This window comes from Acomys russatus, chromosome 1 (assembly GCF_903995435.1).
Source record: "Acomys russatus chromosome 1, mAcoRus1.1, whole genome shotgun sequence".
Lineage (NCBI taxonomy): Eukaryota > Metazoa > Chordata > Mammalia > Rodentia > Muridae > Acomys > Acomys russatus.
This window is the reverse complement of record NC_067137.1, coordinates 33,637,050-33,662,007: the sequence shown is the minus strand read 5'-3', so window position 1 is coordinate 33,662,007 and position 24,958 is coordinate 33,637,050.

The window sequence follows — 24,958 nt, the reverse complement described above, 5'->3', positions numbered from 1 at the left end:
AAGTCCATTCGGAGCTCTGTACTCATTGAACTCAGAGCTGTGAGCAAGGCTTTTCCCAGACATAGCTCCGCACGAGGCAATAACAGAGGGATGGTTTTGTTTTAAATGTCCTTAGCTGTCAAATACAGTAACAGTTCTTGACGTATTTTGATGTCACCCTTCTCCTGGAAGACAGACAAACCCAAAACAAGACCTTGTATTCTCATACAGGGCCTCCCTGAGCAATGGTAATGAGGCTGCTTGAGACAAGGAGCTGACTTCTCATAGCTATTTGACTTGTAAGGACTGCCTTTTCTTTGGATTCTAGAAATACAGAAGCATCTTCCCCTTATACACCCATTCATCACAGAAGCTTCCCTTGACCGCTGTAGCCCTGCACCATCCCTACCTTCCTTTAGGTCTCCAGGAATAGTGAAAGTTCATGAAGGATGGAAAATGTGCATGTGTGTGAGTGTTTGCCTTTAAAAACAACATACAACTAATGACTCAGTGGGAGGAAAATTAGCTTATCCCAGGGATGAGCCACTTATTAGTTGTCCAAAAAAGAGTGGTCAGCATTGAGACTGTTTACACTCAAACAACAAAAACAGACGCAGTTTGGTAGTGTGTGTGTGTGTGTGTGTGTGTGTGTGTGTGTGTGTGTGTGTGTGTGTGTGTGTACGTATTTGTGCTTATACATGTATACATACATACATACATACGTACATACATATATACATACATACAACAATAGTAATCATAGAAAAAGAGGCTCTCAACTTGAGAGGGGGGCACGGTAGTGGTTTGATAGGTTGAGCTGAATTTCATCTCTCCATAACTTACATGTTCAAGTCCAACATATCACCTCCAAACATATCACAGAATGTAAATATCTTATAAAACAGGACTTCTAAAAAAGTAATGATGGTTAAATAAAGTCTTAAAAAGATATCCCTAATTCAACATGACTGACATCTTTATAAAAGAAAAAGGTACTAGACAGCAAGAGAAAAGGGCCATGTGGGGACCTGAACAGAAGGTGACCATCAGTAACCAAGGAGAAGTGACTGCATAAGAAATTCTTTAATCTCAGACTTTCACCTTCCGGAATTGTGAGAAAACATTTTTCTGTTAGTCATGCATCTACTCCAAGGTATTTTGTTATGGCAGCTCTAACAAACTAATACATAAGTTGTGACATGGAAAATCCCCCTTTGTCTGTCTGATCTCCTCTAAGGAGCTGAATGGAAGGCAGAGACACAGAAGAAAAACTGAAACAGAATATTGTGTGTGTCCATTAGGCTCGTTTGGTCAGAAGTGTTGTGTAAGTCTCCTGTCTCCTTATTGATTTTATGTCTGGATGTTCTATCCATTATTGAAAGTGGAGTATTGAAGTCTCCCACAAACTAAGCCCAAAGTTAGCAGGAGGAAGGAAATAATAAAGATTAGAGCAGAAATAATTGAAGTTGAAAATAGAAAGACAATAGGAAAAAAATCGATGGAACCAAGAGTTGGTTTTCTGGAAAGATAAATTTGACAAGCCCCTCAGCTAGATTAACTAAGAACAAAAGAAAAAAGACTCAAATAAATAACACCAGAAGTAAAAGAAGAGTACTTCCATCTGACACCATGGGGAAAAAGGAATCATAAAACTATTATGAGCAATTTTATATCAACAAATTGCATAACCCAGAAGAAATGGATAAATTCCCAGCATTGCATAACCTTCCCATACTGAATCACGGAGAGAAAACTGAAACATTTAAAAAAAAAAAAAGAGAGAGAGGAGTTTGAAGACGTAATCAAAGTCCACCCAACGAAGACCCAGGGCCAAGTGGGTGCCTCTGATGAAGTCTACCTGTATTTAAGAAAGGGTTAGCATCAATCCTTTCTAAACTCTATTGATTAATTGGAAACAGAAGGGACATTTCCAAATGTATTTCAAGAGGCCAACATCACCAAAGACAACGTGTACCAACTAACACAGCCTCTCTCCAATGAACACAGATGCCAAACTCCTTGACTAAATTCTGCAAACTGAACTCAGCAGCACATCATCCTCATGGTTGTGGGGAGTGGGGACTGCCTCCGACATGAACTCCGGTGCCCCAGATTTGAGCACTTCACCTTGGTGGGGAGGCCCACAGGCACACAGGATGAGACCTGATAGGCTGTGGTCAGATGGTGGGGGAAGTCTAGGGGAGGGGAACAGGGCAGAAGAGGGAGGGACGGTGAGAATGGGAAGATACAAATGAGGGGATAACAATTGGGATGTAATCTGAATAAATTATAGTACGTTGATATCTAAAAATTTAATAAATAAATAAAAATAAAATGATCATATGCAAAAGCCAAGAGCAAAGTACTCCTGGGATGCAAGGATGGCTCAACTGAAGACAATAAATGAGGGTAATACAACACCTTACACTGATGAAGGGCAAATATCACACAACCATCTCAATAACTACAGAAAAAAATTGACAAAAGTCAAATTCTTCACACACACACACACACGCACACACACACAAAGGCAGGAAACTAGGTTTAGAAGATATTTGCTGCAGGATTATAAAGACCATATAAAATATGTTCCCTAGCTTGAGTATGACCACTTCACAGTGCGTACATATATTAAGGCATCAGGAGACACCTCTGGAGGAACACTCAAAGTCTGCTATGCCCGCTGCGGGCCATTGCCCTACTCCACCCCTGACCAGGATGGGCTCTCAGGAGGTCGGAGGTCATCTGTCTTGAAGTCCCTGGGCCATTTTAGTGAATGAGCCTGAAGGGACCAAATTTGTTAAGGCATGATAACCAGAAAGAGCTGTTGGACACCAGCAAGGATTCCCTCAAGCTAGAGGTCATGAAGAGGATTGCTGCAATGATCGCCCTGGGGAAGAATGCCTCGGACCTGTTCCCTGCAGTGATGAAGAATGTGGCCTGTAAGAACGTAGAGGTGAAGCAGTTTTCCTACATGTACCTGGTCCAACATGCTGAGGAGCGGCAAGACCTAGCCCTGTTGTCCATCTCTACCTTCCAATGTGGCCTAATGCAGGCTGCCTGCTCTATGAACCATTTCAGCCCGCACAGTGGAGACTCTCAGTCTTCACGTTAGCTGATAGAAGGATATGAACCAGGACCCACGCTAGGCACATGCCAGTCTCTTGGGAAGCATTCTGCTGACAGGTGCCTCTCACCATGGGCAGCAGAGCCTTAGCTGTGACAGGCTCTCCTGGTCCTGGGGCCTGCAGAGATCAGTGACTTGAAGAACCTTTTTGCCTGTGACCCGCTAGGGTGGTTTTGCTGAGAACCAGTTTCCCATGCAGGAGTTTGGTCTCCCCGCTGGGAGGCTGGCTGCTAAGGTCACTGCAGAATCACAGCTGACTCTGGGAATCCCATTCTCCACATTCTGTATGGCTGGTGCTTCCAGAACAGGAAAGAATTGGTCTTTCTTCTTTTTAGCACAGGCCACTGTCTTGTCTTAGCTGCTCAGAGTATTAAAAACAATCACCCTTTAAATTTCCGGATCACATCTATTCTTGCCAAATGAAATCTGAGCCAGACAGACATTGAAGTCACCTCAGTGGAAGGACAGTGGAAAGATCTAGGTCCTTTAGAAGGAGGCCATGGGCTGGCTGAAACTCCCTCACTATTTAAACTGTGACTATCCCACCTCTGTTGCTTTGTTTTGTTTTCTTCTGTCCAGGGGGCCTAGAATTGAATTCGTACACTCATGGCCAAGTGTCCACTGGGTGCTTTGCTGGCTATTTTCAGATCCCTCCATGGAGTGGACGAGCAGCTTCCTCTCTCCCTCTGTATCACACTCTCTTTTTAAAACTGTAACTTCCGACGTCCCCTCTTTCTATACTTTCAATGCAGGTTTCTGGGAGGGAGGCTCTAGAGGTACATCTCAACTTTTCAGTGTCCAGCAGTTCTGTAGGGTGCTGGGCAGGCTGAGAACTGACTGCTGGTCTCTGGGGCTCAGCTTCTGGTTTAATCTTCTGGGCTGGTAGGAGTGCTGGGCAGTCTGTTATTAGGGAAGGAGGGTAGGAACCACGGTTAGTTTTATATGCACTAATTAGTAAATAGCTTGAGTGTCTTTATGTCATGCAAATACTAGACTGGCCTAACAAGTCAAAATCACGGGCTCCATCTCAGATTGCTAAGCAGTCTTTTGTTTGAATCAAGGTTAAATTATTTCATAAAATTTATTCTGAAATGTTAGTGCAGATTTTGCATTTCCTTGTAGTTTCTACAAACTTTTCCTTTCCCCCCTTTGGAAAAACCCTGAGCTCATCAAGCCCCACTCAATGCAAATACCAAAAGACCTTTAAAACAGTTGTCAACAAATTGTAAAATGTCCAAATAATATTTAGGTCTTGTAGATTGTTTTATTATTATTATTTATTACTATTATTATTATTTTAGATTTATTTATTATGTATATACTTGCCTATAGGCCAAAAGAGGGCACCAAATCTCATTATAGTTGGCCATGAGCCACCATGTACTTGCTGAGAATTGAACTCAAGAACTCTCAAAGAATAGCCAGTGCTCCTAACCTCTGAGCCATTACTCCATCCCAGGTCTTGTAGATTGTAACATGTAACCATGTAATGACTAGCTTTGTGTTAAAGAACTGGAGACACTTATATTCTAATAAATATTTATTCTAAAAAATAATAGGCAGCCAATACATCTATCCAGGTGGCCTAGCAGGCTTTGTTGCTGAACTTCTCTGACACATTTCCAGAGATAGGTACCACACTCCTTCATGAAGCCATAAGGTACACCCCTTGCCCTATCTTAAGACACATGGTTCTCTTGTTTGTCTCTTAACCACTAATTACATTGTATTGGAACGTCTGTACTATAATTTTTACGATTTATTTTAACTATAGGCAAGGCCCTGGGTTCAGGCACCAGAACCACAAATGAAGATTCCATGTCCATAAAAGGCCTACTGAATGCCCTGCTCCATCCAGCACAGGCACCATTTATCACACAGCCCAAGTGTCCTGTCTATCTCTCCCACTTTTCATATGTGTATATTTATTCTTTTTTAAATTGTATTTCTTATTTACTTTGTGTATGTGAGGCATGTGTAGCAGTGAGATGATCACGTGGATCCCAGGGATCAGACTCAGGAGCATCGGGTCTGGTGGTGATGCTTTAGCCCTGGAGCCATGTGGTGATTCTTTTGCTGGTTGGTTATGCATTCTTAAGCAATGTAATACTGTTTTGTAAATGGCCTTATAATATAAATGGAGTTTTTTGGGTTGGTTTTTATTTTATCACTGGGTTGGGGGCCCTACTTGGACAGCTGTGTATGCCCAGGTTTTCTTTTTATCAGACAACCTGAAGACATCTCTCTGTCTCTCTCCCTCTCCCTCTCTCTTTCTCTTATTTCTCTTTCAATCCTGTGATTGCCAAACAGATAATCTAGACTTTTGCCATTCTGTCTCTGAGTGACCCCTGGGATCTCCTGTGAAACACTATGTTTTATTTAATTAGTTTCACAGTACCACTAATCCGGGATCCACCACATTCAGTCCTGCCTCAGATTCCGTGGTAAGGGGCACTACACCCAGTGCAAGGCTCTGAATTTAAATTTTGTCCTTAATCTGTATCTGCTGGTTATTTGGGCCAGTGCATTGGCTTGGTGTATGTAGCATATAGTGTTCCCAGATTATGAATGTTTTCTTAATAAATTATGTTTTCTTAATAAATTATGTCATAAAAAATCAAGCTGTATACCTTAAATAATATAATTAATTATTTTATCTGAATCAAGTTATTAAAAGTGAACAAAAGCCATATATGAAAAACTCACATAAGTTAATATCAATGAAGACCTGAAGCTCTTTCCCCTAAGAACAAGATTGTGTGTGTGTGTGTGTGTGTGTGTGTGTGTGTGTGTGTGTTGTGTCTACATTGAGATGAACATGGAGGCCAGAGACCAATGCTAAGTGTCTTCTCTAACTACACTCCACTTTAGTTTTTGAGACAAGGTCTTTCACTATACCTGAAGCTCACTCAGTCAACATAACAGCAAGCCCTAGGAACGGAGCCTCCTGGTTCTGCCTCCCAGGCCAGAGTTGCAGGTGTGTGTTGCAATGTGCAAAGCTCCTGATGTGGGTGCTGAAGACTTGAACTTGGGTCCTCATGTTTGCACAGCAAAGACTGGCCCTCTGAGACACCATCCTTACTCCTAAAAAAAGAATTTTAATAAACAATTTATAAAACAAGGGAAAGTGACACATTCTTGAGACCCAATTTGGAATCAATGAATACAATACATACATAAAAAAATTAGAAGGTCAAAATTTAAAAAAAAAAGAGGGCGATTAATCTCCAATTTTAAGAGGCATATTAATAAGATATAAAATGACCTAAAGTTGACTAATATGCTCTTCCATTTACTATCTGTGAGGACAGGGCCAGTTCTTTAAAGTCCTTGGAGCTTGTTGGGTTTTGTTTTGTTTTGTTTTGTTTGTTTGTTTGTTTGTTTTGCTTTGTTTCATATTTGGAATATCTACTCATCTACTCTTAGCCTAAACTGCTGTGAACAGCAATGACATTGCATGCTTTCCCAGTGTGGAAAGGAATAGAGTTTAGGACCACCAAGGAGTAGTCATAGTGCTAAGCCCATGCATCCTCGTCATCTTTGCTCCCTAAGGACTAGTGTTCCAAGGTAGTCCTTCAGAGCACACAGACTCTTGTTTGTTTGTTTGTTTGTTTGTTTGTTTGAGACAGGGTTTCCCTGTGCAGCCTTGACTATCCTGGACTCACTTTGTCGACCAGACTGTCCTCAAACTTACAGAGATCTGTCTGCCTCTGCCTCCCTGAGTGCTGGGATTACAGGTGTGTGCCTCCACACCCGGCTAAGACAGAGACTCTTGAAGCCAATAGAACTTGGCCAAACCATGTAGCCCCAAGTCTCACCATTCTTTGCTTTTTATGCACAAGACCCACATCCTGGTTGACACACTTTAGTTAGCAAGAAGAAAAACTACAGAATCTACAAAGCAAGGCTAGTTCATACAGGACCTTTCCCAGACCCTGAAGGTTTTGTTAGGTATTGGGGCCTATGTGCTGGGTTCTAAGATCAGAATGGTCCCTCTAACATGGTGCCAGCTATGCTAAGGTCTCAGGGTGTACCAAGATCTGGGAGCCTGTTACACTAGTTCATGGCCATTCAGAGCTGCTGTGTTGATATAACAATAGTGGCTAGCAGATATCTGGGCAATGGAATTATTATCAACTGACTTGTTTCTCTAAATGACAGGTGAAATTGTCCTGGCATCCCCACCAGGGACTCAAGCTGTCTTTTTCTGACTTTTGAAATGCCCAGATACAATCTCCTTGTACACCTGAAGAGAGAATGTGAGGACACACATCTTCAGCCTTTTCCTACCCGATTTGTCAAAGCCCTTGGGTGCCGCGCTCGGGGTTCCCTGAAATAGCTTCTGATTACTGTGCCCAGTGGGGAAGCTGCTTTGGAAACCGCCACGTTGCACGGACAAGAGAGTCCTTCAGAAATGACAAAAGCTCGTGCTCACCTCAGTGTGATTTCCTTCAGAGCTAGCTCTTCCCAGGGTGGGTCTGCAGCTCTAGCTTTTCAGCCAGGCTCGTCTTGAGAGCTGTGTGCAGATCTCACCATGGTTTCCACAGGACGCTCGGGAAGGAGCGGACTCTGTGACTCTAGAAACTGATAGCAAAGACGGAGAACGACTGTTCAGGCTAGCTTTTATATTTTAAGGGGCTAACGGCTTTGGGATGTGTCTCAGTTCCATAGCTCCTTAATATCTTCAGTCACGTTGAGGAAGAAAGTAACTTCTTGAGGATAGTTTTCGTCTGTGACAGAAGCTGCATAAGGCTCTGGTGTGGGGCGGGGTGGCAGGCCAGTGTTTGGCCTTATTTATGAATATCTGTGGGAAAAGAAAGAAACGCATTAAATTACAGCAGCAAAGAGTCATGTTCCGACATGGAGTTCTATAGACCTTAACATAGACTACGGAAGAGCGCTTTAAGGGTCTCAGGGAAACAAAGCTCCCTTTCACTCAGATAAAGAGTGTTCAAGAGCACCCCTTCAACAGGACATCTTGCTGCAGAATCTCTGGCACGCTCTTTCCTCATTCATGCTCAAAGGAATAGCACAGGTGCTCCCTGACTTGCTTTTTCCTATGGACATCTCTGCAGTGTTCCTGGAAACATTTCCGTTCTATGGAATACAAACGGCCATCCAGAAGAGCTAGACGTTAAGTGTTTCCTTACTCCTTCCCCCAACCGGCATAGCTGTTTGCTCAGATATTAATGCTCAAGTCCCTAACCTGGCCGAGGATTGGCCATAGCTCTTTATGAGTGCACAGAGTCCAGCCTGCCCTTTCATACAAAAAATGAACTCAAGCACATCGCAGTCAGGCCACAGGGCTCTACAGTTGCTGTCTGTGCTGCTAAAATTTGCAGTGGTTTCCTCAGTAAATCGAAGTTATTGGGAAGTGGCTGATTCTGTGCATCTGACCACATATGAAGAGGGGCTCACCGGCAAGAATAGAAGCATTCCGTGGCTCCTTGGGCCTCTGACTCCAGGTCCTGTAGTCTTCATCCAGCCAAATGGCAATCAAGTATCCTACCATATGGCTAACTGCTCTCCTCACTATTCTCTTCCATGGAAAAACCCATCCCTTCTCACATGAGGGTAGAATCAGCACCCTTGGAATATTTGCAAAATGTGCATTTGGTCACGTGGTTTCAATACTCAGTTAAAAGACCAAAATGTGAAACTAATATTTTTAGCAAGAACAAAGAGAAAGTTCCTCCCTAGCCCCTTCTCTTGTGATGGTGTTTACGCCGCCTTGACACACTTCATAAAAGCCACACCTCCAAGGTCAAGTTTTTCACCTTCTAGAAGGAAAAATAAAGGATTGGAAAATGGACAGACAACCAACCGTAGGTTAACTGCAAAGCAGGCATGGCAGGCAGTGGCTTCCATCCAGGGTTTTGCAACATAGCCCCAGCACATGTACTGTTTTCATGAGGTTGAGTTGTGACTGCATTCAGGCTCTGTAACCCGGAGGACATGGTTGAGAGCAGCAGAGATGTAATGACCAAGGATACAATGAAAACATTACCAAGGAGAGAGTATTGATTAAATCATTGTCCTTGAGTGGAGAAAATAAACATAAAAACTCAGTCAGACTTCCAAGCAAACTAACATTTGTCTGATTTTTTTTCCCCATTTACTCTGGATGGCACCATAGAAGGCACAGTGTTTTTTAAAATGACTTGTTTTATGGCTCTGGAGATACTTTCTTATTGCTTTCTAAAAGTTTTAATTTAACAATGTATGAGAGAACCTGCTTATGGCTCTTGCCAGGATTTTGACATCACCTTTAATCTTCCTTATTTATCAGCTTATTAAACTATTCACCTCATCATCTTAATGACTTTAATAAGATTAAACTTGTTTTGGTTTTTTTCTTTTCTGACTGACTATCTGTGTTTATGCTTCAGTTAATTTCCTGTTCAAGTTTTTAGCACCCCATTGGACATTAGAGTGTTAGGATTTTTGTTTGTTTGTTTGATCAGTTTTGCTTTCTTTTGTCATTATTGTTGTTTTTTATTGGTTGGTGCAAACATTCATACACACTTAGCATAGCTGTATATATAAATCTTTTATCATATTATTGTAAATATTGTTCCACTTTATCATTTACCATTTGACCCTTTACCTCATTTTAGTAACACTAAGATTTTTTTTTTAACTAATCTAATCAAATCCATTTAATGCTCTGTAATATCGCCAATAGATAAAGTACTCTTCTTTAAACAATTAGGCAAATGTTTGTCCATTTCAACCCTGGTCTGATATTTGCAGGTTTTTTTTTTTTTGAGTTGTTAATTACATAAATATTTGAGAGTCTTGACACAGTGTGTTAAGGGAAATGATCATCTATCCCCTGATGAGGAGACACAGAGAACAGAAAACATGATATAATGCTGCTCAGCTGAGAATGAAGCTCTCTTTCCATCTGAGGATAATTGATGGACTCAACAGAGTTTTTAAACTAAGAAACAATTATCAAAGCTGATGACAAACAGATGAAGACACGGAAACTAAGGCAGCATACTCTCTTGTATGTTATCTGTAAGAAACACAGCAGTCTCAGCTGAGGGAAATGCACCTGTGCCTGCCTGTGACCTATGTCCTTTCCGTAGGTCACTGCAAGTAACTGCACAATTCCAAACTGTGTTTTTATCATTTTCATGCATTTTTCACATTTACTGTTTAATCAAGTACTATTACTCCTCTTTATGTTGCATACACAGAGATTAGACATAGAACATTGTCACCCTCTGTGACGTACCTTTTCTTTGTGTGGAGAGGAGTACATGTGTGTGGTGTCTGTGTGAGGAGAGGGCTCCATCCTTACACCCAAAGGCTGGAGAAAGACACTGAGTGGCCTGCCCTACCTAGTCCTCCGAGACAGACCTCACACTGTTCTGGAAGGTAAGTTGGCAGCCAGCCAGCCAGCCCTGCAATCATCCTGGCTCTGCTCCCAGTGCTGTTTTGGGAGAGTCCTCTACTGCAATGCATGATAGACTAGAATGTCCTTTCTCTCCTGAGTGATACATGCTGTAACATAATTATTGTTAAATATATTGAAACACTGGGCAGTGGTGGTGCATGCCTTTAATCCCAGCACTCAGGGAGGCAGAGGGAGGAAGATCTCTGTGAGTTCAAGGCCAGCCTAGTTTACCAAGTAGTTACAGGGCATCTAGGGCTACACAGAGAAAGCCTGTCTCAAAAAACCAAATATGTGTGCATACACACATATACATATATATAAACACATGCCATCTTTTTAACAGGTATTCAGAGTTGGATCATTTTTTTAACATTTATGCACAATGCTTTGTGCCTGCCTCCAAAATAATTTGCAAGAGTTAATCAACATTTCAACAGGATCTTTTTAGAATAAAACAGGATAATTTTACGGTTTATTATAAACACTTTAACAGTTTAGGGAAAACATCTCAGGGGCGGGAGAGATGGCTCACTGGTGGAGAATGTTTGCTGTTCTTACAGAGGACCTGAGTTCTGTTCCTAGCACCTACAATGGGAGGCTCACAACTTCCTGGAACTCCAGTGTCAAGGGATTCAACACCCTCTGGCCTCCACAGGTAGCTGCATGTGCATGACGCACATAAATCTATGACAGCATGCACACATACACATGAACAAAAGTAAACGAATTACTAAATAAGAACTTGAAAAATCTCTTGGGAATAATAGGAACATAAAAACCAATATTAAAAATACATTGTAAACTTGTAATAATAGAAATAAGTGAGTATTGGTTCAGGAATAGAGAGAGCAACAGGGTTTTTCAAAGAGCTCAAAAATAAATTTAAGTCCATTTTAAGGCACATGCAAGATTAAAGGAGGCATTTTACACCAATGATAAAAGCTGATCCAATCAATACTGCCTTCAAGACTGGCCAGCCATCTGGTAAAAGTAAGCTGAGATTCCACCACATTTTTATATATGAATGAATTCAAAGAGAAAACCAAGTAACATATTACATGTACTACACACAGACATGAAAAAAATCTTCCATGAATGTATAAAAAATGGTCAGTGGGTCTCACAGTGAAGGAGACATAGTTTGTGGGTTTTATTGATCAGAATGGCATGGATTTAAATGACATAAATAATAGAAATGCCTACTGGTGGCTGAGGGCATATCAAAAAGCTGATGGTGGTCTGATAATGTCTATTCTCATTAAAATCCAATTATCCTTTAAGTGAATAATTCTGCTTCAAGGGTTTAATTTTACTGATAAACTGGTATCTACAAAAAACTCATCGTGCAATTGTTAGTAATATCAAAAGTCATAATTAATCTACACAGTTTTGGTAGGCAACTAAATGAACCCTGCTTCGTGCCATCTACTTACTTCATGGTAAGTTTTTAATTGAAAATACAATTCCCCTGAGCTCACTAGCCTGCCAGCTTTGACAAATCAGTGATGTCCAGCTTCAGTGAGAGAGCCATCTCAAAAATAAGGTAGGCGGAAGCAATTGAGAAAGATGCACAATGTCCATCTATGGCCTACAGGCACACCCATGCACAGCCACCCGTACATGCTCGCATAAACACATACATACAACATATACATACACACAAAACAAAATAAATATCAAACCTAAGGGGTACTCAGTAAAGACATAGGAAATTACATGTGTTTTTTGTTATTATTGTTGTTTTTGTTTTGTTTTTCTTTCTTTCCATTAAATGCTTTTTTAATTTTTACATATACATTTAAATTATTATACATATATATGATAAACTACTAAACTACATACAGCAAGAAGAACCATGAAACAATCAGGAATTATATAAATGTTACATTCATAGTGGTTTTGCCTATTTATGTTCCTAACCAATAACTGGTGTTCTTAGGGAAGGTTGGATCAGTCTGCTCTCTCTTAATATCTTTGTAGATGAATCTGTTGTAATAAACTACACACTTTTCATGTCATAGTAACTCAAGAATGCCACTTGTTTCCTGTTGTGACACTGATATCTTCCTACACGGCCATGCCATTTATGGATTCACTCCCCCAAATTATCATGCACATGTATGTACATGTACACAGTACATGTAGGGAAAATTCCTGGAAGGACACAGAGACTTATGACTCTAGATGATGGAGTTACTTCAAAGAATTCAAGAGTAGTATATGTTTTATATTTTCCTTTTGATGAATTTATTCCAATTGAGGTCTCTCTAACCAAATGAAAACTTATTTCCCTTTAAATATAGAGGTATCTTGAAAAGTGGAATTAGACAGAATTAGAAATCTGTCACTCTGCCTTAAGTCCCTTTCTGTTTTCAAAGTAGAATAATGCTAGACACCCAAGCCCCATCACAGCAAACACTACACTTCTGTTCTCACAATCTCTACTCAAACAATTACTGCTGTTGGACGCAGGACTCCTGGAACCCAGAGCCACTTAGTCTCTTTGTTCTTCTCGGTGCCAAGAACAACTTCAAAAGGTGAGAGTGTTCATGTCATCTAAGAATCTAGTCATACAAGATTTGAAAGATCAAAAAACATACATCTGGGACGGGTAATATGTTCCTATGTTGGATCACTTGCCAAGTGTGTATATGAACCTAGCCTCAATGTCCAATTCTCCCCATCCCACCTTCCCTCATACCTCTTCTCTCTCCTCTCTCTCTCTCCTCTCTCTCTCTCTCTCTCTCTCTCTCTCTCTCTCTCTCTCTCTCTCTCTCTCTCTCTCTCTCTCCCTCTCCCTCTCTCTCCCCTCCCTCCCTCTTTCCCTCCTCCCTCTCTCAAACACGCACACATACACATTCACACTCACACTTGCACACGCCCATGCACACACATACATACACACATGCACTTGTACACTCTCTCACACACACACAAACATGTGCGAATGCACATATGCACATGGAACAGCAGTTTTCCTAAGGAAATATTCAGTCATGATGGCTGTAATCCCAAGACAGTTACCTGCTGACGCAAGTCAACAGGCTGAGCTCATTGTGTTAGAATTCAAATGGCACTATGTATGCAACCAAATTGTTAACAACACAAAGAAACTTTCACTTTCCTCCCAATTAAGTGTTTGATCCTGCGCTTGTGTCAAGGTTTTCTCTGCTAGGACCCTCCTGTTCCTCCAGACGTCAGTTCAGCAGTTCAGTTTGCTGATACGTTTCCTTGGTGCAAATCTGTGTCAGCCATGTGCTGAGAGCATAAAGAGAAAAAGACTCCACCCTCTCCATCAAAGACATGGTAATCCAGTGGGGAATACAGAAAGGAACCAAGTGTACACAGCCTACCTTGCTCCACTGAGCAGTGGGAGCAGATGGGGGTTAGTGCTGGGTTACTGAGAAGTGATTCCTTTGAGGGTAGAGCACAAAAAGACCCACTGAGGCTTAAAAGGGGTCTCTGGATGATAGTTTTAAAAGTTGCTCCAAATGTTTCAACATATACCAGAGGGCAGAAGACATGTTGCGCATATAGGCAGACATGTAAAAACCTAGAGCTAGAGCTAGAATTGTGGGCAACAGTCAGAGAAGACTCAGTCACGTGATGGTCAGTGTTCCCTGACACAGAATGTATTCTACACTGCAGGCAAACCAGAGCCCTGAAAGGCTTTTCCAGCAGGACATTAACAGGGTCAAAGGTGCATCCTCCTTCTGACAGCTGGCACTAGAATTGGCCTGGAGAGAGTATTGTAGTGTCACCATTACACACAATGGCTGAATATCAATAAACCCAAGACAGCGCACGTCATTTTAGGAGGCACCTTCGCCTACTGCTCAAAATAAATAACACTTTGTCCCACATCTGCTCATTCTCCCAGGAAATTCAAAGAAACTTGGGGGCTTTGCCTCTTTAATCTTTTCCAACATCCCTCAGAGAGAGGGTGAGGAAAATAACACTTCCACTGGGTGCTCACAGATACTTTCAAGCCCAGTTTGTGTGAATTACAATGAAGGAGGGCTTTGATCTCTGTCAATTTCACCCACTCTAAGCAAAGAGAAGGACTGTCCCTGGACCTCCTGAGTGGGCAGAGCTCTAGACCTGAGGTAAAGACTGCCAGATGCAGCATTTCCAAACTATGGGCCTTTTGTTAGAAAAAGAAACCCCTAGGCTATATTTTTTTAAAACATAAAAATGGGCATTAAAAACACAGAAGTGAAGACTTTTAACCTATGAATATGTGTTTCTTCTGGCCTTTTGACCACATAAGAAAACCAGCATCAAAGGGAACATACTATTTGGGATGCCAGTAAAGGTCAGTCTTACAGCAGGAGGCATGGGGTGTGAGCGTGGGCAGACCATGAGGGCTGTGGAAGCACAGCGCGGGGTAATTTTTGGTGATCAATGGTGTCTGAAGACTAGAAAATTGCTGATGAGTGACCAGCATCTCTCCTGTCACTTTGTGACTCCCTCTCACGGAAAATACAGGGGCATTTTAAGTTATGGCTGAGACGACCTCAGAATCCCCTCCAAATCCTGGATTAGCTGAGTGTAAAAGTCTGTAACTCAGGCCATGTTCTGTTCTTCTGAGGAGAGGAGATGGCCGCTCCAAACTAGATTGGGCTAAAATAAGAACCCACCTTCAGCCATTAACTAGTACAGTGGCTTTCATTAGACCTTTAACTACTTTAAGATTCCACTTTTTCCTTTGTGAAATTAAATCCCCTCATGAATGTTTGAATTTAAGACAGAGAGAGCTGTAACTGTGCAGTAAGCCCTCCAATTACTCATGACCTTCACCCTCTCTGTTACCTCCAGGCCCCTAAGCAATGGAGCAGAAACCATCACTCATATCTGGGGCAGCTGGTGGGATCTGTCAGGGCCGCCATCTTGCACACACGTTCCCCAGGATGCAGGATGTCCACTGTGATCACTATGAACTTGAGTTTCTCACCCTCTCCACAGCTATGACCTCTGAAGTATCAAAGCCTAAATCACACACGCAGTATCTGAAGGTCTTGTAGTAACCATCAGAGTTCACTGTCACACATGGGATGGCTAATATTGACAGTCACCTTGATGGGCTCTGGGAGGACCCAGGAGATACCCTCAGGCATATTTGTGAGGGTGGGTCTAGATTAGGTTAACTGAGGTGGGAAAGCCTGCTGTAAATACGGAGAGCACTATGCCACAGGCCAGATTCCAAGACCATGAACAAAGAGAAAGACAGAAGGACACCACCATCCACTGCTCCCTGCTTCTTGGCTGCTGCTAATGCAATGTGACCAACTGCATCATGCTCCTGCTGCAGCGCCTTCCCTGCCGAGGGGAACTGTACCCTCACACTGTGAGCCCCAAAACACTCTTCCTTCCCCCAGTTCTTTGACAAGTGGGGCTTTTATCAAAGCAGCAAGAACAGTGACTGATATGCCATGTTGTCTGGACTCGCCAACACATTCCCAGTAGTTGTCCCTTTCCCCTGTCGTTCTGCAGGCTCTGTCATTGTCCTCCATGTGGTACTCAATGCCCAGAATTGCAGTTCTCCTGCAAACCTTAATCCCATAAGGGACTGTGAGCTTTTAGAATACTGTTGTCTCTTAGCTCCAAATGTAAGACTCAGGGTAAATAACCGATACACACTTAGAGAAGGCATTAGAATGTACTTAGCATGATTCTTTATAACTGTTATGTTGAAAGATGAGTAGTTCTTTTCTTTAAATGCATCTTATATTGATATGGATTAAAAAAAACAGAGGGCCCCCTTCAAGTTCTAGAAATTCTTACTTAATAAGGATGCTGAGGGGAAACATCCACTCCTACACCCTATGAGCCAGTCCCTCTGACCAAGAAGCTAATTCCATCACAAGCCCAGCACCGTGAACATGACCTAGACAAGCAGGAGAGGCTGTATCCTTTAGCATAGAGGACCAGCAAGCATCCCGGTGTGAAGGGTGGCCCTGTCTCCTCCAGAACTCCAGAGCATCTGATCATGCAGAACCCATCCCCTAAGCCATCAAGGGCTCATAGGCACCTAGGATAACTTGTTAGGTTTGAGCTGATGAGAATAATGCTTCAGTATACAGAGCTTCATGTTCAGAGCCACAGCTGTCCCTAAACACTCTGGTGTGCTAGTTCAACGTTCTGCCCCTTTCCAGAAGCATGGTTCTTGTTTGATCAACACTAAAATATCTCCCAGATTCAGGTAAGAATAAGGATAGTTGTTCTAGTTACCTACTGCTATAAGCACACATCACTCTGAAAGCCAGTGGGTTTTAAAGAATGTAGCATTTTTTCACTCCATGGCATAAGAATTTTGGCAAATCATGGGGGGCCAGGAAAGTCATGCCATCAGAGGAGTCAGTCCAGGGCAAGAGTGAGGTCAAAATGTGCCTAACACAGAAAACCTCATCTTGAGACCTGCAGGAGCAGGACTGCTTCCTCTTTGCTCTAGACCTGCATGTCCCAGCCACTACCTCTATAACCCTTGAAGTAGTCATGTAGCCTTGTGGCCAGGTTTTAAGTTAAACTTCATTTCTCTTTATAAGGACATGCCCAGCAAGCACCTAGAACTCCTCTTGATGCAAATAAAGCATTCCAAGCACCTTGGCCCCTGCCAATGATGTACACTCACACCCTAAACCCTTACCTACTCTCCACAGTTTATACAGCCCTTATTACCTCCAAAAAAGAGAGCTGTTTACCTGGATTAGGTTTCTGTTCCATGTAGCATCAACTAAAATTGCAGAGTGGACTTTAACTTGAGACAGGTTGGTCTAAAAGGCCAGATGGCTTCATTCTAGTGTCTTCCACATTGGTGGAGTAGCTAGAATATTGAGCTCAGATAGACTGGTTTTGAAGAGTCTACCTGTGAACTTTCAGGATAACAGACTTCTACACATATGATGGCTTAAAGATCTCAGAACTCTTTAAGACTCAGAAAATGTAAGCTCACAATGTCTTGGGGTCTTTAATACTATCACTTCAAAATCATTTCATTGGTCATAAAGCACACCTAGATTCAGATGGTGGAATCAAATTTCAGTTCTTGATTGGAGGACTGCCAAAGAACCAATCACCACCCGATAGATTCTAGATAAAGAAGCAATCAAGAGAAGGTGGCTGTATCATCTCCCTTCCCGACCCCCGACACACACCGAATTATTGACGTTTCTTGGTGTTCTCATATCTGTACCCATGGCTCGTAGATCAATAAGTTATCTCTAAGCCAAGCCAAGCAAAGAGTACCTTCCTTGTGAACCCAAATAGTTAAAATGTGTAATGACTCTATGGCATGCAATGAGGTCATCATAACATTAATTTTAGGTTTTTTACTATCCACATTAACATACCCAAATAATGGTTGGCTCTTTGCCTTTCATTCTAAGTCTTACCAATTTAACTCTGTGAGTTGTAAAGGCAAATTCCCAAGAGATATTTGTCCAAAATGAGACGTTCAGGAATAGATCTGCTCAGGTTGTTCATGCACATATTCTATTTTCATTCATTCTATCTTCTGTTCAAGTGGACAGATGATAGATGGATGGATGAGGGGTGAGTAAATAGGTAGAGAACTCCTCTATGACGTGACTTTAGAAGAATAGTCTAGTGAGCCTAGCCAGTGACTCTAACTCAACCCACTCAGCAGTACACAGGCTTCCCTGATACTCATATGCGTGTGCTTCCAAAAGCATTGGCCATGAATACTATTCTGGAGATAACTGAGCACGATAGAGCAACAGTTAGAGAGTGCTACAATGCAGACCTGGGGCCTCTACCCTTCGCCTCTTTCTTACTTTGCATAGATAGAGCTGGGGCCTTTCTGTCATGAATCCATAGCCAAAGCCATTCTTCTCTGTCTGTAGATGACTACCATCTGCTCCCTGAGTCACTGGTGTGATTAAGACAAGATGTGTCATATACAATTTGCATTAGACTTTGGCTGACATCTTGAAGGCTCATTGCTTTTGTCTACATGAAGAGGCTGCATATGTGGCATATGTTACAGACACAACACTGTGTGGAGTCAGGCATATCTGGGCTGAATTGTACTTCTTGCACACACTAGGCATGTAAACCTCAGAAAGGTTGTTAATCTCCTAATGTCCATTTCCATATCCATTAAGTAAGGGTAACGATAGCAACAAAGTTTGAAAACTGTATGAATTAGATAAAACAGAATAATTTAACATAGAATGTTCTTCCAAAGTGTCTTTAAATAATACTAGCTATTCATGAGATGACTATGGAAGGAGTGGTTTGGTGGTCTTGGTGGTGGTTTTGTGGTCTTCGTGGTGGTGCTGTAGTGATGGTGGTGGTATGATTGCAGTGTTAGTGATGATAATGGGAATGATGTTGGTAGTAGTGATGGTAATGGTGATGCTGATGGTAGTGATGGTACTAGTAGTACTATTGGTGGTAATAGTGATGACAGTGGTGATAATGGTGGTCGATATAGTGGTATTACCTGATCAGTTAACTTGCCTTTGACCCTAAACCCTGTCATACCATGATCTGGTCATGCCCACAACTCTATATCATGTAGTTCCAACTGCCTCGATTTCATTTACTCTCACAGCGCTCCACGTTCTGGCCTTGAACATCCAATAATTTCTTACCATAACTAATGTTTGTTGAGTCACTATAATGTAGTGTGCATGTGTCAGAACCAAGAATACAGCAGTGAAGAAGAGAGCCTTCCTAATGGTTCCTATGGCTCACCTCATGTTCAGCTAATTCTACTTTCTCTGTGCCCTACTGCCCAGGACCTGCCTCATCTCAGCTCTCAGCATCTCTCCTGAGCTCCACTCTTAATCCTCTCTCTAGTTCTTCTTCTACAGCTCTTTCAAAAATAGAGCTCACCAATTCAAAGCCAGACCTCGCAGAGACCAGCATTTACTCCACTCTAGCCACCTAAGACCCCACACCACAGATTGCATCTTCAAACTTAGAAAGCTATACCAACTACAACCACCACCATTAACAGGGCACCCCTCCATGCACTTCATGCATGCATTCTTTCATTTACTTCTCCAAGGCAGTTCAGTTTGGGGTCCAGAGTCTTCAATTTAGAACAGAGGGAAGTGAGGTCCAATAGTTACATTGGCTCAACCGAAGACTTTGGGTAGGTGTTAAAAATGTAAGAATAGACATGAACAAAGCCACACAGAAAGTTACTGGATAGCTTCCCTCTTTTGGGGGTGAATATTAAGCTTCCTTCACAGTATTTTCATTGCCTGTGTCTCCCCACAGTGTGCAGTTTAGTTGGTTAATAGGAGTTGTGCTACAGAATGGAAAAGACATGTGGAGTAGAGAGGAGGGGACACTATGGAGACCCTTGACATGGAAAGAACAGCAACCATCCAAGGACGCACCACACCCCTGTGACAGAGCTGGAAAAAGGCTTTCTTTCTTTAAGAGTCTCACTGTCCTTGAACTAGTCTTAAGGAAATTCTTGTAACAGGGCTTGCCTAGTAAAGTGACACCAGGCAGGACCCATCTTCTTTTCTTCTTTAACTCCACAGTGTCTAGCCTCCTGTACAAGGGTACCCAAAGGTGATGGCTGTGTAGTACACACCAGCTACCTTTCAATGCCTTTAAAGCAAAAGTTAGACTCACTCCTTTTTTCCCCAGGTTTGTTTGGTAGGAACAAAATGTCCTAGTCTATTCCACATGGAATATGTACCTCTTTCAGCATCATTTACAAAAGTGTTCTAAAATTGAAAATTGTTGTAGGCTAAAATTATCTGCCCTCTTCTGCATTTTTATTCAGTCTCAGAATAATGCTGTGATGAGGGATGAACAGATGTTTGATGCAGGTAGAGCCTGCTTTTACCAACATAGCATACAGAATCATCAAACCATTTTCATCCATCACAACAAAATCATAGCTTTCCCAAACTCATGTGGATGGGTCCAGAGGAGGGGAGAGATTCCATTAAGAAGTTTCCAAGACTGACTGAGGAGCCTGTATAAGCCTTCAGCTTATTCTCTCTAAGTAGAAATCACAGGAGGAGAGTCTGAGTTGTGAGGTCAAAAGAGCAGCATGCCTTTGTTAGCTCTGGACACATGAGCTCTGCAATGTCTCGAGATACAGTTTTAACATCTGTAAGATAGAAACAGGAGGCTAGGCAGATGCCTCCATGGGTAAACTGTTCCCTACGCAAGTCTGAGTCCCCGAGTTCAGAATCCTATAACCCATGGAAAATAGGTGGGCATCAGCACCTCGGGACAAAGACAGGCAGATGTGTGGGCCTTGCTGGCCAGCCAGTGTAGGTAAAATGGTGAGCACTGGGTTCACAGTGACCTTATCTCAACATGTAGATGGACAGTAATGAAGGGAAATAATACCTAAAGTCAACCTCTGGACTCCAAAGGTACGTAGAAAGTTGAATGTACACACACACACACACACACACACACACACACACACACACTCACACAGGCACATATAAAAAGAGAGATAAATACAGTCATTAATTCTGCAAATCAGTCTAAATTAGAAAACATGTAAAATATTTTCCAAAGGGAATACTAACTGAGAAGTATTGAGCAATGGCTTTTACTTTCATGAAAATAGAGATAATATGGAATCTTATTAATTAATAGATTATGCCACCATTCAAATGGTTTATTCCTGGCAAAACCAGATTAGATTAGCCTGGAAAGTCTGGGATAAACTTTATCTTATTGTCCTGAGAAAAACTGAGGTTTTCTTATTGGGTTTAGTCTTGTCAATAAAAGCATTTAAAAGCAGATTCGGAGGGAAGCTCAAGGGGGATTTTATTAGTGTTTCAGAGAAGAAAAACAGGCCTGGAGAGCTGTAAATCTTGGCATCAGCCCGGAGGAGGGAGATGGAAAAGAGGAAAAGACCATGCCTTCTGCAATGGAGGTTGGCAAGCAACTATGTGGTAGAAGGTGAGGGGGTGGCTTCCGAAAAAAGCCCAGAATACCAGAAGAGGTGTGGTTAGACTTTGGCCTGAATCTTAAAGAAGCAATGATAGAAAAAAAAAAAAAAAAAAAAAAAAGCAAAAAGAAAAGGAAAAGTTGAAGTTTCAGGACTCAGAAGAAGAAGACTCCACAGTGTTACTCCAGTGTCTGTGTGAGCAAGCAAGGGGCTGCTGGAAAATATAGGTTCATTATCACATTAAGGGGGTAATTATTCCTCCCCTCTTCAGATGAGCCAGGGTTCCTGGAGGCTGGGCTGCAAGTAGTGATGGCACAGCTGGGTTAGCTCTTAAAACAGTGGTTCTCAGCCTGTGGGTTTTACCCCCCCAACAGAGGTCACATGTCAGATATCCTGCATATCAGATATTTATTCATAACAGTAGAAAACCCACAGTTACGTAGTAGTAGAGAAATAATTTTAGGGTCAGTGTCACCACAACATGAAGAACTGTACTAAAGGATCACAGCACTGGAAAGGTTGAGAACCACTGTCTTTCTTTTTAATTATTTATTTATTCACTTTACATCCTGATCGTGGCCCCCTCCTTCCTCTTCTCCTGGTCCCATCCTCCTACCCTCTTCCCCTTTCCCCCTTCCTCTACTCCTCAGAAAAGGGGAGGCAGTCCTTGTAAACCTACCCTGGCCCATCAAATTGCATCAGGACTAAGAACATCCTCTCCCACAAGGCCAGAAAAGGCAACCCAGCTAGGGAAAAGTGATGCAAAAGCAGGCAACAGGCTCCATGTCAGAGACAGCAGGAAGCACTGTCTTAAAAGAAACCAGTAGTGTATATAACATTTTGAGTAGCTTAGACCAGCAGGTCCATAGGTAGAATTTACAGTCTATTCTTTTGACAAGGAGAAAGGTGGCTTTGCTTTTAAAGGACCTCAGCAGAGCCCAGAAAGCTCCACTTTCTGGTAATGTACATCCTAAGGAGGGGCCTCTCTCACTGTGCTTAGCTAGGAAATGGCCTCTGATCTCTGTACCAATTGCTGCCACCTAGAAAGTAGTTAGGGAAGATAAATGATGTGGTCTGTGAATGTGGCGTGTGTGATCAGGCTTTCTCTCTCCTCACCCTGCCCTTCATCCTTAACTGGCCAGACCAATGATGTTTAACCACAGCACTGCAGATAAGGAAGACAGAGGGACCAGCCCAACTCACCTCTCCAGTGCACCCAGAAAGGAAAATAGGAACTGCTCTCAGGGAATTCATCAGCTGCTCAGCCTCTGAAGCAGCGAGAAAAGACACCTTGAAAATGAGATCCCTTCGTCCTCAAAGGATGTTGGAAGGCTCCATGTGACTGTACCCTGGAGTAGGGACTGCTCCTCCGATGCACTGACAGAAAAGAGAAAAGCAAAAGTTAGCCACTGGGAAATGGCAAAGGCAGGAGAGGACCAGGTGGGGGCGGGGTTCTCCTGTGGCACTGCTAGCACCTGCTCCTTTTAGCTGGAGATTCATTCCAGGTCATTGGGTCACTTTTTCTTTCCACAGATATTTGCTGAGCCCAGGCTACATTCAAAGCCACTGTGACAGGGGATCAAAACACTAACTCTGGCTAAGTAGATTGTCCTGGCATTAGAGAGACGGACACTAAGTGAGGTGAAACTCCTTAGCCATCAGCAAGCGCGTGTGAGCAAGTGAGAGCCAAGGGCAGGGAGCCCTGTGCTCAGGAGAATCAATCTGACAGGGATGAAGTTAGATCAGATTTTTCAAATTTTTTTATTGTTTTTTTCTCTGCAAAGGTCCAAGTATAAAACACAAATGGCCCTTAAAGTGAAAACAATGAAGACAAAGAATGATTTGCAATTCTGTGGCAGAGTCTTGGGCTTTGATAATAACTGTCCATGTTGGACACTGACCCCGAGGCAGCAGTTCTGAGAATAGCCCATGTTGGAGGCAAGGAGTGGCAGGAGAGAGTTCTGGGTCATGGAGTCATGTTACCTCTCACGCTTACCTGGAAGGTGCATATGAGGACTTGTCTGAAACTGAGCAGCAGTACCTGAACACCTTGTGGTTGGGCCAACTGGACTGGCCAGCTCACCCTTGCCCCATGCCTCACCGCAATTTTTGTTATATTGTCCTTATCAGCACCTAGACTAGCCATTTCATCATGTCCTGCTTTGGTGGACCTCTCCTCCTATATATGAGCTCTTTGCTCTCCCTTTCTTTGGCTCCCACCTATGAATCTATAATAGAGTTTTCTCTGAACCCCTCTGTGGTTGGTGAATTTCATTCTTACATTTACAAGAATCCACTGACTCAGTGACAGTTCTGTGAGTGTGAGCATCCAGCTCCCTAAACTCCTGAGTTAAAAGCCCACCCAAGGGTCAAGAAAACTCTGCAACCCTCAAAGACAACACCCAAAATTTCCCATACCACTACATGGATGCTCTTTTCCCTTTGATGAGATGTTCTTAAGACCAGAGACCATAGTGCTTTCATTTGGGTCTGTAACGTCTGTAGGTATTCTTCTTGGCTCTGGATTTACCAACTCTGCAATCTAGAAAAGGTAGCTTAATGCCTCTGAGCTATAGTTTAAGTGTCTGTGAAAAAGAAGGAAAGATACCAAGTAGGTTGAATATAACAAATAAAATATGCAACATAGTGACTAACAAAGGGAACATTGAACAATGGCATTTACCTTTATAATCAAATGATATAAAGGGTTACGAATAATAATTTAATTAATTATTTAAGTGGCTTATTCCCACATAACATAGTGTTAGCCAGAGATTCAGAGTTTCAGGAATGAACTCACCACTTATTACCACAAAACAAGAGATAACAACTCATGTGATACAAGCTTAGCCCCCCAGCTTGGTACAATCCAGTAGTGGTAGAAATACCGGAAGGAGGTTTTAGGGTCACTGTGGGTATGTTCTTTTTGTTTTGTTTTGTTTCTTTGATTTTTTTTTTTTTTTTTTGAGACAGGGTTTCTCTGCATAACAGTTCTGACTGTCCTAGACCAGGTTGGTTTGTACTCATAGAGATCCACCTGTTTCTGCCTCCTGAGTGCTGAGAATAAAGGCATGCTCCACACAACCACTGCCCAGCTTGTGGGTGTGCTCTTAGAGGGAATTGTAAGGCCTGTTTCATCTTCACTCTTTGCTTCCCGGCTTAGTGAGGCCAGCAGCTTGGTCCATCATTCACTATCAGCCATGGTAGGCTGCCTGGCTACACCCTGAAAACAGCAGTGTCACCTCACAGTGGGCTGAAATGTCTGGAATTGTCAGCCACGAATAAATCTTTTGTCTTCCTATGTTAATTTATTTCTGGCAACAGAAAGATGGCTAACACCACTTGCCAAAAAAAAAAAAACCAAAAAAATAAAAATCCAATATGGTGGCAAGCAGTGTGGACCGTGTTTGGAGGCTCCAGTGGGCAATTCAGGGAATTGCACAGATTTCTGAGCCAGGAACACCGAGGTCAACACACCACGGCAGCGGAAGTGCTCCACGGTTCGGAGGGACCAGGGTGCAGAGAGCCTGTGTGCCCCTGCACA